Source organism: Nicotiana sylvestris, chromosome 7 (assembly GCF_000393655.2).
Source record: "Nicotiana sylvestris chromosome 7, ASM39365v2, whole genome shotgun sequence".
Lineage (NCBI taxonomy): Eukaryota > Viridiplantae > Streptophyta > Magnoliopsida > Solanales > Solanaceae > Nicotiana > Nicotiana sylvestris.
This window is the reverse complement of record NC_091063.1, coordinates 66,188,073-66,209,778: the sequence shown is the minus strand read 5'-3', so window position 1 is coordinate 66,209,778 and position 21,706 is coordinate 66,188,073. Positions and strand designations below refer to the sequence as shown.

General features: G+C 38.6%; 1 long non-coding RNA gene across 1 annotated transcript; it reads right to left on the bottom strand.

Moving 5' to 3' along the window:
* Positions 1–15,016: 15,016 nt before the first annotated feature.
* Positions 15,017–20,857, bottom strand: LOC104234984 (uncharacterized). The gene is made up of 3 exons (XR_011400997.1): positions 20,785–20,857; positions 19,394–19,480; positions 15,017–15,091 (listed from the first exon to the last, which is right to left on the bottom strand). It is a non-coding gene; the product is annotated as an uncharacterized lncRNA (long non-coding RNA).
* Between the last annotated feature and the right edge of the window lie 849 nt (positions 20,858–21,706).

The following is a 21,706-nucleotide window of genomic DNA, read 5'->3' as shown; positions in this document are numbered from 1 at the left end:
GGATGGATCAACATTAAGGTGAATCAATAATAGATGGATAAAAGTTCAACAGTATGAGATGATTAGGCCATCAGTTTTAAGGATAAGCAACGAGAGTAACCTTGAGTTTGTTGTAGACCCCGATAACGATAAATCAAAGTAAGAGTTATGACATAGTATGACCTATGTAGATGTAGTAAAGTTATACGAATGGATAACCAGGTCTATGAAATAAGATATGGCCATATTCGCAAGCTCTGCAAAATACCGAGCAAAGAACTTCAGTATACCCATAGATGCCTAGAGAGGTATCTTATTAAGCCTTGTATATGTTACAAAGTAAAGCCTAGATAAACTTGAAGGAAAAGGAGAGAAAAGATGCTAGGCACACTTACAAAGTCAGTATCGTAGAGGCTGCATGATAAGAGGTAGCAACAGTTACAAGATTGGAAGGAATTCGATCACAAGCCATGGCGTGAGAAAGAGGCCTAAAGGGGGGGATGCCCTGGCCTTTGGATTTATTCACAGAACAACTGCCTAAATGGAAAGGGGAGTATTAAGGTATTAACAAGAGCTATAAGTTATGAAAATTGATAAGAGCATTAGTCAACATTCGAGGACGAATGCTCCAAAGGGGGGAATGATGTTGCGCCCCGTTATATTACGTCGATATTATGTCCCGCTATATTATATTACGACGATGTTATACTCTGCGGTAATATATTACGATGATGTTACCTAGTAGTATTACATTATAGTGATGTTACGCTTCGCAGTATTAAGTTACGACGATGTTACACCCAGTAGTATTGTACGTTGAATTTGTCGTAAGGAAATTGACATCAGTCAAGGAACAGATTATTTGGGGATTATAAGGATCATAAGTGATGAGTAAATTCGTGAAGGTAAGAGGGTAAGTAAAATCGAAGAAAACGAATTTAGTCAAAGTTTGGCATTTTTTGATAAAATACGGGCCGAGCAATAATACCCGATATTTACGGACTAGTACCATATAAGATACCATATGACCACGGTAGTATAATATATAAAGTATATGTGAATTATTTTTAAAAAAATAGAATTTTAAGTAATTTGTGATAATTTTTAAATTATGCGGGTAATTATTTAATTATCGGGTAACAGAACATTACCCAGTTAACTAATAAGCGGACAAAATTTAATCAATTACACTAAAAAAAATGTGGCAATCCCCTTGTTGGTATAAGGTGATTCATCACTCACCTTTACATGTGTCACAAGCTAAATTAAAAAGTCATGGTCTTATCAAATAAAGATTGATGAGCATTTAGAATTGATAAGCTCAATTCATACAAAATGAAATAACGAAATATACATTTTGCCTTAAACCAAACAAAAACGTGACAGGAGCAAGTAAGGATCATTTGGAAATTCCTTTCTTAAAGATTCTTTAAAAAGTAAAGTTAAGGATTCTTTCTTAAAGATGGGAAATTCAGTGACTAAATTTCATATAGAAAATGTAGAAGACAGAAGCTTGTTTCGTTTATTTGGATCAAAAGAGCAGAAGCAGTTTCATCCAAAAATTTTAACTAAATCCAAAACCAAATTTTGTGTATAAATTTCAAAGAAGCAAGAATAATTTCGTTCAAGAATTTCGCAAAAACAGGTATGTTAAAGCTATCCCTTCTTTCTTTTGGCATGATCCCTATGATATGAACGAAACGTGTAGATGCACAAATTCCAAAAGTGACTCTACTCATAGAAGTAATAGAAATATCTATGTTGTTTAATTCCCATGTGTCATAATATTTTATCATATGTTCATGGGTCTTAGAAAAATACGAAAGTTGAAAAGATGTTACTTTAGATATTGTTCAAGAGGCAAAGTGGTCTTATGACATTCTGAATGGTTTTATTCACGTACTTTTCATGCATTGCATCTACGTGCATTGACCCATGACCAAATGGCATTATATACGCGTATATATGTAAATATATATATATATATGAGATATGGGAAAAGGTTATGGCGTTATATACGCACCACCACCTGATTAGCTGGTATATGATGATGATGTTGCCCACAGTGGCTGAAATATGATTCAAACGGCGTTATATACGCATATATGGGTATGTATTCAAATGGCGTTATATACGCATATATATGTATGTATTCAAATGGCGTTATATACGTGTATATATGTATGTATGTATATGTATATGGGATATGGGAAAGGTTATGGTGTTATATACGCACCACCACCTGATCAGCTGGTATACGATGATAATTTTGCCCATAGTGGCCGATATGATATGATGGGATGCCCTCAGAGGCTGATGATATTATGAAATATGTACCTATGCATGACATGACATTCATACGCATATGCATGACGTTAAAAGTAATTTATGATTTACAAAGTTATTCAGACTTACAGGTTGAGTCATGTACTCTATATGTCTTCCATATCTCTCATGTATTTATTTATGTGCCTTACATACTTAGTGCATTATTAGTACTGACGTCCTTTTTGCCTGGGGACGTTGCGTTTCATACCCGCAGGTCCCGATAGTCTGGTCGAGAGCCCTTCAAGTAGGCTATCAGCTCAGCGAAAGATGTTGGTGTGCTCCATTTGCTCGTTTGGTTAGTATGATTTAGACGTGTATTGTTTGGTATGGCGGGACTCTGTCTCGACCCTTATGACATTTATGTATTCTTAGAGGCTTGTAGACATATGTCGTGTACATAAAGGATTGTACGCTCTTGTCAGCCTATGTTTTGAGTTTATAAAGGATCATGTTGGCCTATTAGGCCCGTATGCATGTGTATATGATGATGTATTAAGAAAGATACATTACGTTGGTACTCAGTTGAGTAAGGTACCGGGTACCCGTCCCGGCCCATCGATTTGGGTTGTGACATATTCCTTAAATCCTTTACTCAAATTATCACTGATATTTTTTCCTTAGTCTTAATAACCCACCAATACACCGATAACCAGAAACCGCACAAGTAGATAACCACACTGTCCAATCATATACGGTGGGGCTCTCCCACATAGCTTGAAGCTTTAATTACATAACCCTGAGACCCACCGAGGTTCCTTCTTCCCCATTTGCATCATCTAAAAGTCCAATAGCGCATTCCAAACTCGAAGTCATGCTGCACTCAAATAAAAATACGTGGACCTAGACGCTGTCCACCGTGAATTTCCCAAATGGCTCCAGACTTTCCTCAAGGCGTGTGACTATCCTACCATAGAACGCATATGTTACTTTTCCACTCTCCCACTTTGGTTTAACCCTCTCCTTTAAGAAACTCCTCGACTTCTACTTTTCACACTTGACCTTCTAGCAATTCAACCACCACAAAACACCTCCCATATGTCCTTCCTTGTCTTTCGTCGCCCAATTGTTGCCCCAAATCCGAATCCATCTCTGTAACACCCGAACAAATGAGCCGCTACCAACTCTAAACCTCTTAGAAGATCACCTTTCTCGAGCCATCAATACTAGAAGTACCAATTCGATTCCCAAATCGCTACATTTTATTATCTCTGACAACCGTATCTTAGGCACCATTTCACAATACCCATCCCCCGAAGGAAAATTGAAGAAGGCCATAACATTGGTGAACCTTAATGTGTTCAACAAGGACGATGAAACCACATCACAATTGAGAACTCTACCATGCTCGAAAATACCAAGTCTTGTTACTCCATCAACCCAAATCTAAACATTCCTAGTCCGATTTCCTTTCCTCCACTGAAAATAGAATACTGAATCTCTGAAGCATGCACTGTGTAAAACCTTCTTTCAGGTCATTCAATGCCTCGATGCCTAGACAAGCATCCTACCATTACACAAACATTGTGCAATAGCAATGCATGAATCATCATAACAATCAATGCCAAATCTCAAAACCTTAGGTAATACTGATGTTGAGTTGAAACAACACGACGACCTTCCAAAAGACGACGGTAATAGCCCAATCAAATACGCAGGTAGAAACATCATGCACCATATATGTAGTACCATGACAATTCCTTGTTCCCAATCCATAACAAGTGATTCACATCGCATAAGATTGAATAGAAAATAAATAAAGGTACAAGCCTCAAAAGGATCAATTCGCACGATGAGGAATCAAGAAGGGAAGGGCTCCTAACAGCCTTGTAGCCTCTCGAAGATAAGTACAGATGTCTCTGTACCGATCCGCAAGACTCTACTAAACTCGCTCATGACTTGTGAGACCTAAGTGAACCTAGTGTTCTGATACAATATTGTCAAGACCCAAAATTCATTAAAGATCGCGATGGCGTCGGACATCACTGTCGGGCAAGCCAACCATAAATACTTAATTTGGTTCTCATTTCAATATTTTAGAAATCACATTTTCCTTCAATTAAATAGTAAAAGATAGGATTTACAAAATAAATAATAATATTTTTAATAATTTTAGTACAGGACAACCCATAATCACCCCAAAACCCAGTGTCACAAGTGCACGAGCATCAACTAGGAATATAAAATAAAATACAGCATCTGTCCAGAATACAAATTGGATAGGAGAAATATAAATACACTGAAGGAGACTCTGATGGTTGCGCGTCGTAATATAGAGTGCAGCTCACCTAAGTCCCCGCATGTATATATGCCTCTGCTCTCACAAGGCCACTAAACATATGTGTACCTGCACAAAAATGTGCAGCAAGTATAGTATAAGTACGTAAATCTATGTGTACCTAGTAAGTATATAGCCTAACACCGGAGGAGTAGTGACGAGGGATCGACATCGACACTCACTAGTGGTCCAATAATATCAAGTACAGTAAAAGGGTAAATAAACATGAGGCAGAGTAAGTAAATAAATGAAATAAACAAGCATAAAATACGTGATAAAATTCCCTTGTTTACAATGAACTCAAGCTTTCCATTAGAAATTCCCTCCTTAACCGGAGCACATATATCGGTGTAGTGGATCTCATCAAATAGATTGTCATAATTCAAATAAAAAAAAACTCACGGATACACTGGCTTCTTGTAAAATATTATGCATGATTCCATAAGGATATGCTATAGGAAATGTCGAGACGTACGGCCCGATCCAACATAAATAGTTAAACTATGCACTGCTGAGAGTCAAACGGCACGACCCATATATGCATCTATTAACCTGCCGAGGCTAATGGCCTGCTCTCATGAGAGTGTGGAACATAAATCCTACCGAGGCGAATGACTTTATCCCATAAGATGTGAAATACATAATCCTGCCGAGGCGAACTGCCTGATTCCATTAGAATAAGAAGCTTTGACGGGTCTTTGACCCCACTCACAAATAAACGTGTGAGTTGTAATTTATTTAACAAAAACCTCTTAATGAAACATATATATCACGGAAACATGCCGTAAGAGGCGTAAAATTATTCGGTGACTAATCATGAACTCGTAAAGTCTCTACAATAGCAAGCCCACTCTCAAGTAGAATTGTAAAATAGAGGAATTTAATAGGCGAGAGACTGCTCAAATAGTACAACTATAACATGATGTGAACTTAAGCCTACCCGGACAATAACATGAATGTATCTACGCACGGGCTCTCGTCACCTCGCGCGTACATATCCCCCACAACAAGTAGCACACATCAATATACAACACCTAGGGGTAATTTCGCCCTCACAGGATTAGACAGGAGACTTACCTCGCTTCGAAGTTCCATAACCGGCTCCAACATCTCTCTAACACCTCAAACCGGTGTCCATCGCTCAAGCAATGTGCAAAGAATAAAAATATACTCTAATACTCATAACAAATCAATTTATAACAACTCCCAACTCCGCTCGAAAAGTCAATAAATTCAATCATCGGGCCCACGTGCACGTATTCTGAAAATTATTAAAAATAAATATTACCCATACCTCATATGGTCTATATCCAGAAATTCATCCAATTTTGCCCATGAATTGAACCTCAAATCAAGAATTTACCGTTTTTCAACTTTGGGGCTCAAAATCCCAATTTCTACAATCCAAACACAGATAAAAATAGAAACCAACAAAAATAATCATGGGAAACATCAAAATAAAGGTTATATATTTATACCCTTGTTGACACTAGAACAACACTACGAAAATCACCTCAAACGGTGCTCTAGAACTCAAGATATACCTAAAATACTACAATTTCGGTTTAAAATACTGCCCAGGCGATTTTTTTTTCATCGCCTTCGCGGGAGACATTCATGTCCGCGAAGAGCAATTTTTCGCGTTGAACAGTCAACCCAGAAATCCTTCTTCGCATTCGTGGAACCTCTCTCGCATTCGCGAAGAACAAATCTTCGCACAAAAAATCAGCAATTTTGTCTAATACGGAAATGGGCATAACTCTCTCATACGACATCAAAATTTGATGATTCCTGTTGCTATAGATCCGTAATTATGATATAGATCTAATGGTTCACTCCAATAATAAATCAAAGATCGTTTTATCAATATAGTGCCCTTTATACCCAAGGAAACGACGCCGAAACATCAAATAAGAGCACGACACGACCCAAACACCTCTGAAACACACCCGAGGACCCTAGGACCCTATCCAATCGGACAAACCAGTCCAATAAAATAACACAGACCTGCTCAAGACCTCAAATCACATCAAACAATATCAAAATCATGACTCGCACCCCAAGCTTAATAAACTTTAGAACTTCAAACTTCTACATTCACAACCGAAACTCATCAAATCACGTCCGATTGACCTCAAATTTTGCACAAGTCACATTCAATATTATGGACCTACTCCAACTTCCAGAATCGGAATCTGACCTAGATATCAAAAAGTTCACTCCCTGTCAAACTTCCAAAAACTTTCAAATTTCTAACTTTCGCCAAATGACCCCGAAATGACCTACGGATCTCCAAATCCACTTCCGGACATGCTCCCAGTACCAGAATCACTACATGGAGCTATTCCTAGACTTATAATCCAAAACGGACATCGATAACATTGAAATACACCTCAACCCAAATTTATGAAATTCTTCCACAATTCTAACTTCCACAATAAGTGTTGAAACACTCCCGGGCCATCCAAAACCCGATCTGCACATATGAAAAAGTCTAAAATCATCATATGAACCTGTTGGAACCTTCAAATCCTGATTCTAAGGCCGTTTACTTAAAAATCATACTTTAGTTAATTCTTCCAACTTAAAGCTTCCGAAATGACAATTATCTTTCCAAATCAACTATGTACTTCCCGAAATTCAATTCTGACCACGCATGCAAGTCATAATACCTGAACGGAAGCTACTCAAGGCTTCAAACTGCTTAATAATGCGCTAGAGCTCAAAATGACTGGTCGGGTTGTTACAGTTACTTCATCCACATTGATTGTTGCCAACCTAATTTTCTTGGTTGTTTTCATTCCAATTTCGTTGATTGTTATTGTTATGCCAATTCCCTTGATTGTTTGAATTCCAATCATTTTTCTCAAAACCACCATCATCTTGAACATAGTTCTCCACTCGAGTTTGCACTTTTGGACCCTTGGTTCTCCTCTTGTTCACCATCATGTTCACTCCCTCTGTAGCATTTAATTTCTAAGGAGCTTGCACTTGATTTAGTTGGGTCTTTGCTAGTTGAGTCATGGCAGTTGTCAATTCGGCAATGGCTTGCCCATGGTGTTGCAATTCTTCTTGAAGGTGGATCATATTCGGATCACTTTGGTGAACATTCGCCCAGGATTGCCAAGCCGACAACATTTTTGCCATCTCATCCAAAATTGCACATGCCTCTACCTAAGGAGTAGTCATAAAGTTCCCACCGGCTAGTTGATTCACTACACATTGGTTGGTTATGTTAATCCCATGTTAAAAGGCTTGTTGAATCATGCTCTCCGTCATATCATTGTTGGGACATTCCTTGACCATTATTCTATAGCGCTCTCATATCTGTGTAGTGGAGAACAAGAAAATACAGTTCAAGTTTTGGCAATCAGGCGCCCACCTGGAGAACGAGGGAATACAGTTCATGTTTTGGCAATCAGGCGCCCACCTAGAGAACAAGGGAAGTCATTTTAGTCTCAATCTAGAATATAAACGAAAAAAAAAGGAAAAGAAAAAAAAGAGAAGTGAATCCAAAATACAGAAGCAGAGATAGATGTGAACTGCTTAAGATGTGGCTGAAGTCAAGAGCAAGGCGTGTCTGAGTTTGATCTGAAGAAGCTGTGGAAGAAGGAATTAGCACCTGCAACTAACAAGCGCCAAGGTTCAAATCTAAAGTCTGCATGAAGAACCATTCAAGACTCCAGATCAAGCTTCATAAGACTTATAGATAGGAATCTTGTAACTCGTAGTTGACAGGCTTAGTTAGTCTTTTTCATTTTGATGTAATAACAGGAACCGCGGACCGGAACCTCGACGGCACCTCAATCGGCTTTCCACCTCAGTACTTCATCACTCTTCCTAATTCTGAACTATGCGTGGACTGATTCCTTTATAGTCAAGGATATGTAGACAACTCAGATACTAGGGCTCGGTCACATTCTCCTTCCTTAGTTTTTGGTCTCTCTAAATAAGGGTTGGGTCAAAAAATATGTCTAGTCGTTCTTTGTCTGAAAACTCTTCGCCTTCCCAGTCAAAGAGGGGCAGCTATAAACATGTAATTTTTGACCCTCCCCGAGATTTCACCCATTTTAGCGTAAAATATTTAGTTTAGACCTAATATTGATATTTCAATTAGTTTTGACTCTTTTACTTTATTTTATCAAAAATATGAAAATTATAAAAATATCTCTTCTTTTTAATTGCTTTTAGTTTATTACTTTTCGTAAAAATAAAACATAGTACCTTATTTTTATTTTAATATGATATTTGAAAATACCAAAACAAAATAGGTTTATTTTAACGATTAGTCTTATCTTAATAGTTATTGTACTTAAGTAGGATTAATTGGTAAATGAGATCGTATTTTTAGTCTTGTTCACGGAGAAAGAATAAAATTTGGGCTCAAACAACCCATTTTTAAGCTTAATTTTCGGACTTAACCCATAATTCCTAGGTCCATACCCCCTAACCTATAAATAACCTAAACCTATAAAAAAAAGAAGCAAACCTAAAACCCTAGACCAGTAGGGGATCAAATCAGTCGCAATACACAAAATAGACCCCCCCTTAAGATCGTCTTCTTCGAGCCCCCCTCCCCCGTCGTTCATCTTCTTCACGCCCAACCATTTTTCAGCTCCAAAAATTTCAGCCGTTACCCCAGGTTTCATCTTCTTCATGGAAACAAAGAAACCCTAGAGACCTAGACCTAGAGCACCAGCCACACAGACCAAGAGGACCCCCCTCCCCCCCCCCCCGGTTCTTCTTCTTCAACCAGCAGAGAATCAGCCCAAAACTCGCCGTAGAAACAACCAACAGTTCCAGCCCCCATCTCCTTGTACACTAGTGAGCAGAACTCCTCCATTCCAAGACCAAGAGCTATCAACGAACAACCTTGACCGAACAAAAATGCCTATCATCGGCCTCTGACTTTCCCCCCTCGTCACACCATCCCCACTTCTGCCCACTGCCGCCTCCAACTTCCCCAAATCTAAGACCCTCAAAAACATAATCTCCCAACTCAAAAACAGATTTACACACACGTAGAGGAGGAAAACGGACAGGAATTTTCATTCAATTGAATCGAGGAATCGACTTAATTCTGCTTGTATGGAGTTTGCGAGAGATCTCGAGTTCGCCGTTCGAGTTGCTAGAGTTTTTTGTTAGTTAAAGATTATTTCAGTAGCTGAACACCGATTGGAAGTTATTTCTGGTCTTTATTTGGCTATTTTAAAGTCTTACTACTGTTGTCCAGGTCTTAATCACTCTGCTAATTATGTATTTATCATGTGAATCAAATGACAACGTGTTCATTCTGGACTTACAGTATGTGAAACGTGAATCATGTTCTTACATGTGAAATTTGATGGTTTTTTGTCGTTGATTTGCATATCCTGTTTGTTAAGCATGAGTTATAATTAAAATGAAATTGTAATCCTTATGTAATTTGATAAGAGGTTGTGTTGTAATGGATGATGAGAAGGGTTTTGTTATTGCCTTGTATGGTTGTGATTTACAGATAGTCGTTAATTGGTCAGGTTGTTAATTTTGAAGCCAAAAATGGGATTAAATGAACTCTGGGATTGGCAGACTTTAATTAAGAGCTGAGCATCTTTGTTTATGTTTGGATTTATTATAAATGAACTATAATTATAGTAAAACTATTTATTCTCTGTTTGATTTCATAAAGGATTGTAATTAAGAGTCTTAGTTGTGAATTCTGGGATTTTAGTTAGCTGTGAAATTCAATTGCAAGCTTTGGAGATGATGTTTATTGAGTTCATCTCAATCGCAATATTCATGGTATGTAATTGTCGTAATTGTTGAATTTTAGTTGTTTTGTGATTTGAACGCAAATGCAATTACAATAATAATTTTCTCCCGTTTGTAACTACTTTCAATTCCTGTTGTTTGCTTGGAATTAGAAATGAATCCGTTAGAATTCAGAGAAGTGGCTATTTCTAGAAGTATTTGTTACAACCATTTATCCCCATGTTACTTAATTTTTGGTATTTCATAAAATAATATAATTATTAAAAATATTATTAAACAGACAGCATGTTTTAAGCGAGATTTAATTTATTGTCGTGATTATGGACACGTTCGCATGACATAATTACGATTCTTAAAAAAAACAGGGGTATGCATTTCGCACAACTTCAACTAAACCTTCTTAATAATAACAAAGTGTTATTAATTGTGGACACGTTCGCGTGACATGATTTCTGATGCGCCAAACAAATGGGTACACGTGCGCGTGACCCGTTTCAAAATAATTACTTAATTAAAAAAGGCAAATACACATAGGTTCTAAAATGAGTAATTAGACAATTTGATTAAGCCAAGTATGATAAAAGCGACCGTACTAAAATCACGGAACCCGGAAATGCCTAACACCTTCTCTTCGGTTAACAGAATTCCTTACCCGGATTTCTGTGTTCGCACATCATAAATAAGAGTCAAAACCTTCCTCGATTCGGGATTTTAAACAGGTGACTTGGGACACCATAAATTATCCCAGGTGGCGACTCTGATCTTAATATAAATAATTTCGTTTCGATTGTCACTTAAATTGGAAAAAACTCCCTTATACTCCTTTTTGGGGGTAGTAAAAAGGAGGTGTGACACCAAAAAGACCATACTTTGTTAAAATTACGGTTACTTGCTTGTCTAGCTCGGCCTCGTTTTTCCGAGCTTTAGCCAAGTCAGCCTGAAGGACCTTGAGCTCCTCCTCCTTTTGGCTACAAAGGAGCCTCGGGGCCTTCTCTTCATCCGAGGCCTTCTTGGACTCGGCCTCATATTGGCTCAGCCCGACCCCGAACTTGATGATGGCCTACACATAAAATGAAGACATTTCAGTCAAAAGAAGGGGAGAAAAAAGAAAATTACAACAATAAAAGTTAGTGTTTACCCGAGAGAAGAGACGATGAGCCTCTTCGAAGAGGGTGGATGCTTCATAAAGGTCGACGACATCGTCAACCCCAGTGAAACAATCCCGAAATGGATCCTCTTTGAGAACCTTGCTCGGGCCAGGTGTTCGTAGAGCCCGAGCGTCCTATATCGCCTCGTCAGAGTATGATGGTAGAGAAGGGGAATGACCTATTGTCACAACCCTGAATTCCTCACTCGGAGCGCTCTGATTAGCTTTGGCCCTCTCAGCACTTGTCCCTCCGGCATACTTGTTGAAGGAAGGGGAATGATCTCGATCTTGGAGGACTCGAGGGCTTTGACCGAGTCTTTCTTCGGAATTCCTTCATCATGATGCAAGGTCTCAGGTTCGGAGGGTTTGGCGGCCCCGACTGATTTCCTAATTCGGGGCACCAACGCCGATTCTTCGCCCTCGTTCCCTTCATCTTCCTGAAATTGGATGGATGAATCGAAGTCCACATGGATAAGCTTCCTCCTTGGCTTTCGAGTAGGTGCCCTCTTCTCCTGGGGATCTTCAAGCTTCGAAGCCCTCTTCCTTTTGTTGTATTTACACAATTTCGGAATCGGGGACTCGGTCTCTTCCCCGGGCAAGGCTGGCCTCATTTCGGAGACATATCCAATGCCTGCACAAATAAGCATGAGTGAGATGGCATCACCAATAAAAGAAAAGTATCAAAAAAAACCTAGGAATAGAACTTACCATGGTGTTTGGCCTCCTATTTGCCCCTCGATAATTCGCGCCATTTGCGCTCATCATACGAGGAGGTTGCAGCTAATTATTGGACCCAGTCCTCGATGTCGGGGACCGCGTAGGGCATCCAAGCAACAGCTGCAAAAAAGGTAAAGGCTTTACAAAACACGAAAGCAGAATACGAGGATATTTGGAAAAGGACTTCACTTACGATTAAAGTTTTATCTATTCGGGAATGGCATTTTTCCCCTAGGAATGACGTTCGAGGTCCTCACTCTGATAAACTGACTCATCCACCCTCGATCTTTATCCTTGTCGTTACTAGCAAAGAAGGCCCTTTTTTATGGGTGTTGAAGCTTGATGAGGCCTCGAAATAGTTGAGGCTAGTACAACCAAATAAGATGGTTAAGGGTAAACTCTAATCCCTCGGCCTTGCCGGAGAAATAAAGCAGCATAATCACGATGCACCAAAAGGAGGGATGGATCTGGCCGAGGGTAACCTCGTATCTTTTGCTGAAATCAATCAATACCAGATCGAGAGGACCCAGTATGAAGGGGTAAGTGTAAACACTTAAGAACCCCTCCACATGGTAGTGATGCTTTCCTCAGGGTTGGGGATCTATACCACGACCACGTCTCCCCATCCACAGTTCTTCTTCATGGCCTTAAAGTGCTTCTCCAATATCGAACTAATATATCAAGATACATGTTCACATCGGTCTGAGATATTGGAGAGATTTTTGGTATTGAAATCTTTCTTTATCACACAGGGGCCAGGAGTGATTTCGTGAAGGGCCGGCGCCACCAGTTTGACCGGCCGGGAAGAAGAAGAAGAAGAAGATGATGCCTTCTAGTTTTGGGAGACTGTTTTAGAAGTTTTGACAATGGTTTTTAAGCTAAGAAAATGCGGAAGGTGGCAGAGCGTAGTGTTTTCTGGGAGTTTGGTATTTTCCGGCACTTAAAGGGGCGGAGCAAGTAGATGATGAGAGAAAGAGCATAAGAGGAAAAGAGATCATAGTGAATGTAATGAAGAAGTAAAGTTTTGAATTAAAAGAAGGAGCCCCGTATTTATAGATCAGCGGCTACAGTTCAGCAGCACTAGTGGCCGACCATTACTGACACGCATTTAATATTTTAGGAAAGCGAACCAACGGGGCATTTAGGTCACTTCGAGCTCCTACATCACGAAATTGACATCATCATTAGAGACTCCGGAAAATCGAGGTTTAAGTCGTTTCGTATCATCTCACTCTAAGAAATGCGGGGACTATCTATATACGGTCAAAATCATATGCCTCCGATTTTGTAGGCTCAAGAAGTCGCATCGAGGAGGACAAAAGTTCGATATAGACCAAGCTCGGGCTTGAAGGTAGAATAAGAGGGTCAAAGTCCTAAGTGCTCGAGGAACATCGGAGCCAAGTACGACCGACTCCAAGACAATGCCGTTATGAGTTTGTTACAGAAAGACAAGATTCCCGCTATGTCCCCAAGATCATGGCATAAATTTCAAAATAGATTTGTATGAATTAGTACAAGTCTGTACTAGGCGGTTATACAGTTGTCCCAACAAGATTCCTTTCTGTAAATAGAAATGTACCTTATTTAGTGTTCTCCTATTATATAAAAGGGACCCCAATCTTTTGTGAAGATCATCTAATCATTGACAAAGAATATACTCTCTTACTTTTTCGCTCATTGTTCATCAGAATTATCCCTTAGCTTTATTATTCTTGGTCCATCTCGAGGTCACTTTGGCTCGAGGTCTATACTGCCTAGCAACACTGGTTTGATTTACTCATTTTTTTCATTCGCTATACTTCTTGATTTCATATTTTCGAGATAAACAAGGTGTATTATAGCTTTCCACTCTACGCTACCTACTCAATACCTCTCGGCCATAGAGTGATTTTGCCCAATTTGACTTTCTCAAGCCCAAATGGGTATCAAGCTAAATAGTTGACATGAGCTCAAGTCGGGTTCTTCCTATCTCTAGTTTAAACCCTTTAATTAGGCTAATCAAACCCTTAATTAGCCTAATTCCTTGTTAGCCAAGCTATCCCAGACTACGTCCCTCTTTCTCAAGTAAAGACCAAGTCAAAAAGGCATGAATCAATATTCGCATCCATTAATTCAAAAATTAAAGCATATATTAGGCTAAATAATCAACACTCAATCATAAACAAGCATTAAATTAAATACCCATAAGGTTACACACTAGGGTTGGGTCACAACCCTAGTAAGAATCTAGGTACTCATAGTGATAAATGAAGAAAACAAAGATGAAATACTAATTCAACTTATAATCCAAGATTAAAATAATAAATTATGATGTTTAAATCCTAAAATAGTCACAAACTTTCTAAACTAGCAAAATACAACGGCTACAACAATTCAAACTTCGAAACTTGACCTAAAAATGTGATTTTCGTCTATTTATAGTGGCCCAAAAATCACTGATAAAAGTACCCCTCGAAAGGTTCTGCAGCTTCACAATTCCATGTGCGGTCCGTAGTTTTCTTCAGGTTGCAGGGTTTTGGATTCTACAGCCGCACAATTCTGGTTTGCGGCTGAAAACATCTTCTGCGACCGCACAATTATTGTGCGGTCCGCACTTTAGGCAAGGCTTCAGGTCTTGGTCATTTGCACACTCTCTGAACTTTGAATCATTCGGTAAAGACCTTGTTCTGTGGCAGCACAAATCATGTGCGGTCTGCATATTAGCTAAAACTCTGCTGGGCTTCTTCACTTGTTCTGCGGCCGCAGAGGGAATTCTGTGGTCTGCACTTTTTTCTACGGCTGCAGAAATCCTTCTGTGGATTGCACTTCTTAAGTTCTGCGCCCCTTCTTGCCTTGTGAGTCGGAACACTCCTTTTGAGTAGTATTTTATCATAGGAGCCCAACATCCAACATTCCTGCAATTTTTACACTTCCATTAGTTTTGGAACATAAATCAATACTTTTAGACTAAAACAAAAGCAAAAAGGTGCTAATAAGTGGTCAAAATCCACACTTATCATCGCCACAAGGTGAAGCCAAGGAAGTCATTATGGACCCCGAGATGGTCGAAGTCACAGAATCAACCATAGAAGACCTCGACCCCGTCCAACTAGATCATAACGACCTCAATAAAAAGGGCTACATCGGCTGCAAACTCTGAGAACCTAGTAAATTTAGTCAATTCTTAATAACTAACACGGATCTATTTGCTTTTAGTCATGCGGATATGCCAGGCATCCCCAAAGATATCGCCATACACAAATTGAACGTCGACCACTTCTACCCCCCCCCCTTAAGGCAGGTCCGACAAAAGTTCAACCCCGCCATCAATGAGGACGTCCACGAGGAAGTAGAAAAGTTATTGGAAAATGGCTCTATCAAGAAATCGAAGTACCCCAAATGGATTGCCAATATAGTGATGGTTAAAAAGAAAAACGGGAAATGGAGGATATGTGTGGACTTCACAGACCTGAAAGATTCATTTTGTTTGCCACAGATCGACCAACTCATTGACGCAACGGCAAGGCACGAGTTGTTAAGTTTTATGGACGCCTACTCAAGCTACAACCAAATACTCATAGAGGAAGAATACCAAGATAAAAATACATTTATCACCAACAGGGGAACATATTGTTATAGGGTCATGCCATTTGGATTGAAGAATACAAGGGCTACTATCAAAGGTTGGTCACAAAAATGTTCAAAGATCAACTTGACAAAACCATGGATGTATATATCGACAACATGTTGGTCAAGTCCATGAAGAAGAGGATTGTATCGACCACTTAAACGAAGCTTTCGATATACTAAGACAGTACGGAGTGAAACTAAACCTCAAGAAATGCGCATTTGGCGTATCCTCGGAAAAACATTTGGGCTTCTTAGTATCACAACGAGGAATTGAGGTAAACCCAGATCAAATTAAGGCTATTGACGGGATACTAGAGAATTTGACTACTGAGAAGAAAGTCCAGAGACTGATTTGTCAAATTGTCGCCTTATCCAGATTTATCTCGCGGTCGTCTGACAAATATCACAGTTTTTTGGCATACTCAAAAAGGATAATGGCCTTGAGTAGTCGTACGAGTGCGCACAAGCACTATGAGAACTAAAGGCGTACTTCTCATGACAACCCTTGCTCTCAAAGACCGAGCACGAGGATCACCTCCTCGTCTACCTCGCCGTTTTCGAAGTAGTAGTAAGTGTGGTCCTGGTTCGAGAAAATAAAGGTACACAATATCCTATTTATTATATTAGTAAAACACTTCTCAATGTCGAGACGAGGTACACACACTGCGAGAAACTGGACCTGACTCTAGTCATAGCTTTGCAAAAGCTCAGACCATACTTTCAGTGTCACCAATATCGGTCGCCACCACTTTCTCTTTAAGAAGCATACTGCACAAACCCGAGCTGTCAGGGAGGCTGGCCAAGTGGTCCATTGAATCGAGTGAGCACGATATCACTTATCACCCTCGCACAGAAATAAAATCGCAAATGCTCATTGACTTCGTCGCAGACTTTAGCGCAAAAGTAATGCCTAAGGCCGAGAAGGAAGCCGCTCAAGCTTCTCTTCAATCACAGGATCTCTGGGCCCTATACATTGATGGTGTATCCAATGCTTCTGGGTCTGGATTGGGACTCATGCTCGAGGTTTCCACGGGCAAAATAATTCACCAATCTATAAGGTGTCCGGATATAACTAACAACGAGGTCGAGTATGAGGCTGTAGTTGCAGGGTTAAAGACTAGCACTCAAATGTAGAGCAAAACGGTTAAAACTCCGATGTGATTCTCAGCTCGAAGTCCACCAAGTTACTGGGACTTTCAAAATTAAAGAGAAAAGGCTGTAGAAATATCAAACAAAGATCTACAAATTGCTGCCCAATTTCAACGAATGTCAGCTCGACCAAATCCCACAAACTCAGAACATCAAAGCAGATGGTCTTGCCAAATTCGCCGCCACCACTAAAAGCATAATTGTCGGAGACAAGAGCGTAGTTCATCTCATCAACTTGGTATTTTACCAAATCGAAGTGAAATTTATAAAGTTAACTTGGGACTGGCGCAGTTGTATTATTACTTATTTGTAGAATGACATCCTCCCAAGCGACAAAAAGGAAGCCAAAAAACTCAGAATATAATCTGCGAGGTACAACATCCTCCACAATGTCTTATACAAAAGAACGTACGGTGGCCCCTTGGAAAAATGCTCAGGCTCAAACCAAACCCAGCCCATTTCTCGAGAAGTCTATGAAGTTCATTGTGGCACTTATTCCGGTGATCGAGCACTCATTAGGTGCCTCATACGGGCCGGGTATTATTGGCCCACCATAAAGAAAGACGCTTCTAATGAAAAGTGTGAGCAGTGTCAAAAGTACACCCCAGTAATTCACCAATCAGGCGAACACCTCCACTATGTCACCTCTCTATGGTCATTTATTAAATGGGGAATGGACATCGTAGGTCCACTTCCGCCAGAACAAGGTAATGTAAGATTTTTTTAGTTTTAACTGACTATTTCTCTAAGTAGGTGGAATCAAGGGCATTCTTCCATGTTTGTGACCAAGAAAAGCAGGCTAAGAAAGATGAGACTAAGAAAGGATGTTGAAAGTCAGAAGGATAAAAAGATTTAATAAAAGCAGAGGAACTTATGTAGGGCAAATATGATATGAAAGGAAGTAAATTTTGAATAATGAGGAAACAATACCTATTTGTAGAGATTAAGGCATCGAACCCGAAAAGATCCATCATAATTGGCACTAGAATCGAAATGGAAGAGCCAATCAAGGGTCACGCGTGAATCGACGTAACGCATCGGGAATCGGCATCATCATGATGCATGATGTCACTTCTTTTCTTGGACCAGATGGTCCCAAAAAATCACCCGAGAAATTTAGGGGTTTGAAATATGCGGTCCACGAAAACCCATGCCGCCTGTTTATCACAACAATTATGACCACTGTTATCCGCTCATTGAACTCTCTCACGAAGACGACCTCAACAAGCGGAAGGACTAACTGTATGGGCTAAAAATTATCATAATTATGTGTGGGCTTAAACAGCATTAAGAAAGCCTTCTAAGGCCGCCACATGTCATCAATTCGATTCCAACAGAGGATGAAGGCGAGGTCGAGGACTCAATGGAGGTCGAAGATGAGGACCAGTGCTTTCTTTAACAGAGCAATAACAACTAGTTTTAGAAATAAGACTTTACTGAGAATATTCTAGTGAATATTCCTCCCATTTGTACTATTACGCCATGTGCCCTTATAAATAGTAGATATGTAGCTATAACGGGGATTAGACACTTATTGAAAAAAAAAAGATATATTGACATTATCTGAATATTCTTACTTTATCATACACATATAAAATACATCTTTTCTTCAGATCTTTATCTATCTTTTCTCCAATGATCCAAGGAGAATCCGAATATTCATAGGCTTATCAATTATTTATCTTTGCCAAAAAGAATATTAAAGAATCTCACCCTTTTCGGATAACTCGCATGCCTTTATTTATATAAATATCATGCATTGTTATTTATTGTTATTTAATGCTACCTCCTTTTTTTGGATCATTAAGTATAGCATTATTATCGCCATTTATTGCTACTCAAATAGTATCTGTGATATCTCGCTACAAAGTCGGTTAATCTATCTTTTGGATATTAATATTGGTTAAGATTAATTCTATTTTATTAAAAACTCAAATTGTTTAAATCTAAATCTAAATTTTGGGTCATACACATACTAGCTGCAATATTAAGACCTAAGATTCTTATTTTACCTAAGTCTTCATATGTTATTCCTCCCCATCCCTATATTCACCAGTTGAATCTGCACAATAGCAACTAACCGAAAACTATATGCTAAGAAAATTCATCCAATGCAAAGGTGAAGTTTCACAAAGAGACAATGTCTGAGGTTAGGAATAGCTGAATTGTTAAAAGGCATTTGTATTTTTAAAAATATTCCAAATATCAACACACGAATTGTCAAAGACCTTTTTCTAAATATATTCACTGAGCTATTATGATTTTTAGAACAGGTGCTCATCACTAATGTTGAACAGATACTATAATCTGCCTTTCACCATCACCCATGAAAGCACACAAGGATATGGTAAGACCTTAACTACTGTCAATACAATTATAACATCTACTCCTAGAATATCTCCTAAGAGGACTAAAGAACATTAAAAAAGAGAGCTCACCGCACCAACAGAAATAGACCATACAATCTCCTTAGAGAAAGATGGGTGGGCATTGTTTGCATCTATATACCGGCAAAAGAATTACTCCTGCATATACAAAATCAATGCAAAAGAAATGTAAATGTATATACATAGCCTCTAAACAATTAGGAATTTCAGCGACATCCACATAACCTCATAAATTGCATTTAAATGTAACAAAGCTTTTTATATATTAGCAAAGTTCAGAAAAATTGCTGGTGCGTCATTGATTATTTCACAAAAGAAAATATTTTTTTCCTACTAATAAGAATGCATTCCAATAGCTAATATTTTATGAATTTTTATCGTTCAGTAAGAAGGGTGTAATAAAATAGTAAAAATATCCATAATTTTGCATGTACATTTGGAAAACGTAGTGACATCTAAAAGAAAACTATCTGCTGAAATCGATCCACCGCTTTTAAGGCATGAAACGGAAAGATAGAGAATTCACTCAACCTAAAACGAAACTAAAGTTAGAACTCATTGCTAATCAAGTATAAGTGTAACAACAATTGGAGTTTCCATACTGATATATAAAAGTGATACTTAAATATTATGCTTTAGTTTAATAATAAAGAGAATGAATTTACTTTGTAAAAGCTGAAACAATTTGTAACTTAGTGGCGTCGTCCCCTAAGATTAGCAGAACTGGTTGCAGATAATACAACAACAATCCAGTGTAATTTCATTAGTGGGGTCTGGGGAGGGTAGTGTGTACGCACACCTTACCCCTACCCCGAAGGAGTAGAGAGGCTGTTTTCGAAAGACTCTCGGCTCAATAAGACAAAAGGACAAAAGAAAACAATATTTGTAATAGAACGTATCCCTTCTAACCCCTTAACATTAACTACATAATGAATTGTCAGCAAAATTAATGTCACAAATAGAGAGAAACAGGTGCTCAGATATAATCAGAATAGGAGCTTTTTTATCTTTCGACAAGTAAAATAGTGTTTGGAGTGAGAGATACTTTAGTTGTCAACCTTAGAATCACTCTTTACATTTAAACATGCCCACACAAAGACATGAAACTGAATGAAGATCATATTTCCATCTTGTTCACATTGATCTTTTGAAAATGGGGAAGAAACAAAGAGAAGATCATATTATTATTACTTAAAAATCAAAAAGATAATTGTTTTGGAAAGTTCTCACAAGTTATATTACTTTGTTCATGCAGCTATTTCTTTATGTAATATAACAATGTGCCTGAAATCAATAGGTAATATCCATTTATTTTATATTTATATATAATATAAACAATAAATCCAAGTTAATGAGATATCATGACCAGCGATATGAAAAACTAAAGCAATTGGGAAAAAATTCTAATAGTTTATTAAGGTAACAAACAGTTCATTTCTTACCTCATAAAATGAGTCGTCCACAGTTCAGAATCAACCAGGCCATACATGTCAGAATATGATGATAATGAGAGACCCAAATGGATAAATAGAAACAAAACCTAGCCTTTTAAAAAAGAGAAGTTAGATGCATCATGTATGGAGAAATAGAGAAAGCAGAAAGAAAAGGGACAGTATTAAACAATAGATCAAGAAAATCAAACAATTTAATCAATAATTCGGAACAACAGTTGATCGAAGACAATTGCCGACGAAGATCCTATGATGACCCAAAAGGTCATCACTTGTTTTGAAAATAAATGTTGTGTTCCGAAACCTTAAAACCTCCTTTTTATCTCACCTCGATTTGCGTGCGCAGTCCGAGCATGTATCCAGAAAGGCATTGCGTGAAAATTTGTGAAAATAGTAATTTTTGCTTTTAAAATGAATTTAAGTTGACTTTGGTCAACATTTTGGGTAGACGGACCCGGACCCGTGATTTGACGGTCCGTAGGAAAATACGGGACTTGGGCGTATGCCCGAAATTGAATTCTGAGGTCCCAAGCCCAAGAAATGAATTTTTGAAGAAAATTGTTTAACTGAAATTATAAGAGTTTTCAGAAATCTAAATGAGTTTGAATTTGATGGTAGCGGGCATGTATTTTGGTTCCGGAGCCCGGTACAGGTCTTATATGGTATTTAGGTTGAGCTTGTAAAATTTGGTAAGAAACAGACTTGAAATGACGTGAATCGGACCATCGGTTGTTAAAAATGGAACTAAAGAGTTCATAAGATTTTTCTTTGATTTTGATGCTTGATGCTAAATCCAGAGTTATTGATGTTATTTTGATGATTTGATTGCACGAGCAAGTTCGTATGATATTTTTGGACTTGCGTCCATGTTTGGTTTGGAGCCCCGAGGGCTCGGGTGAGTTTTGGATAGGCC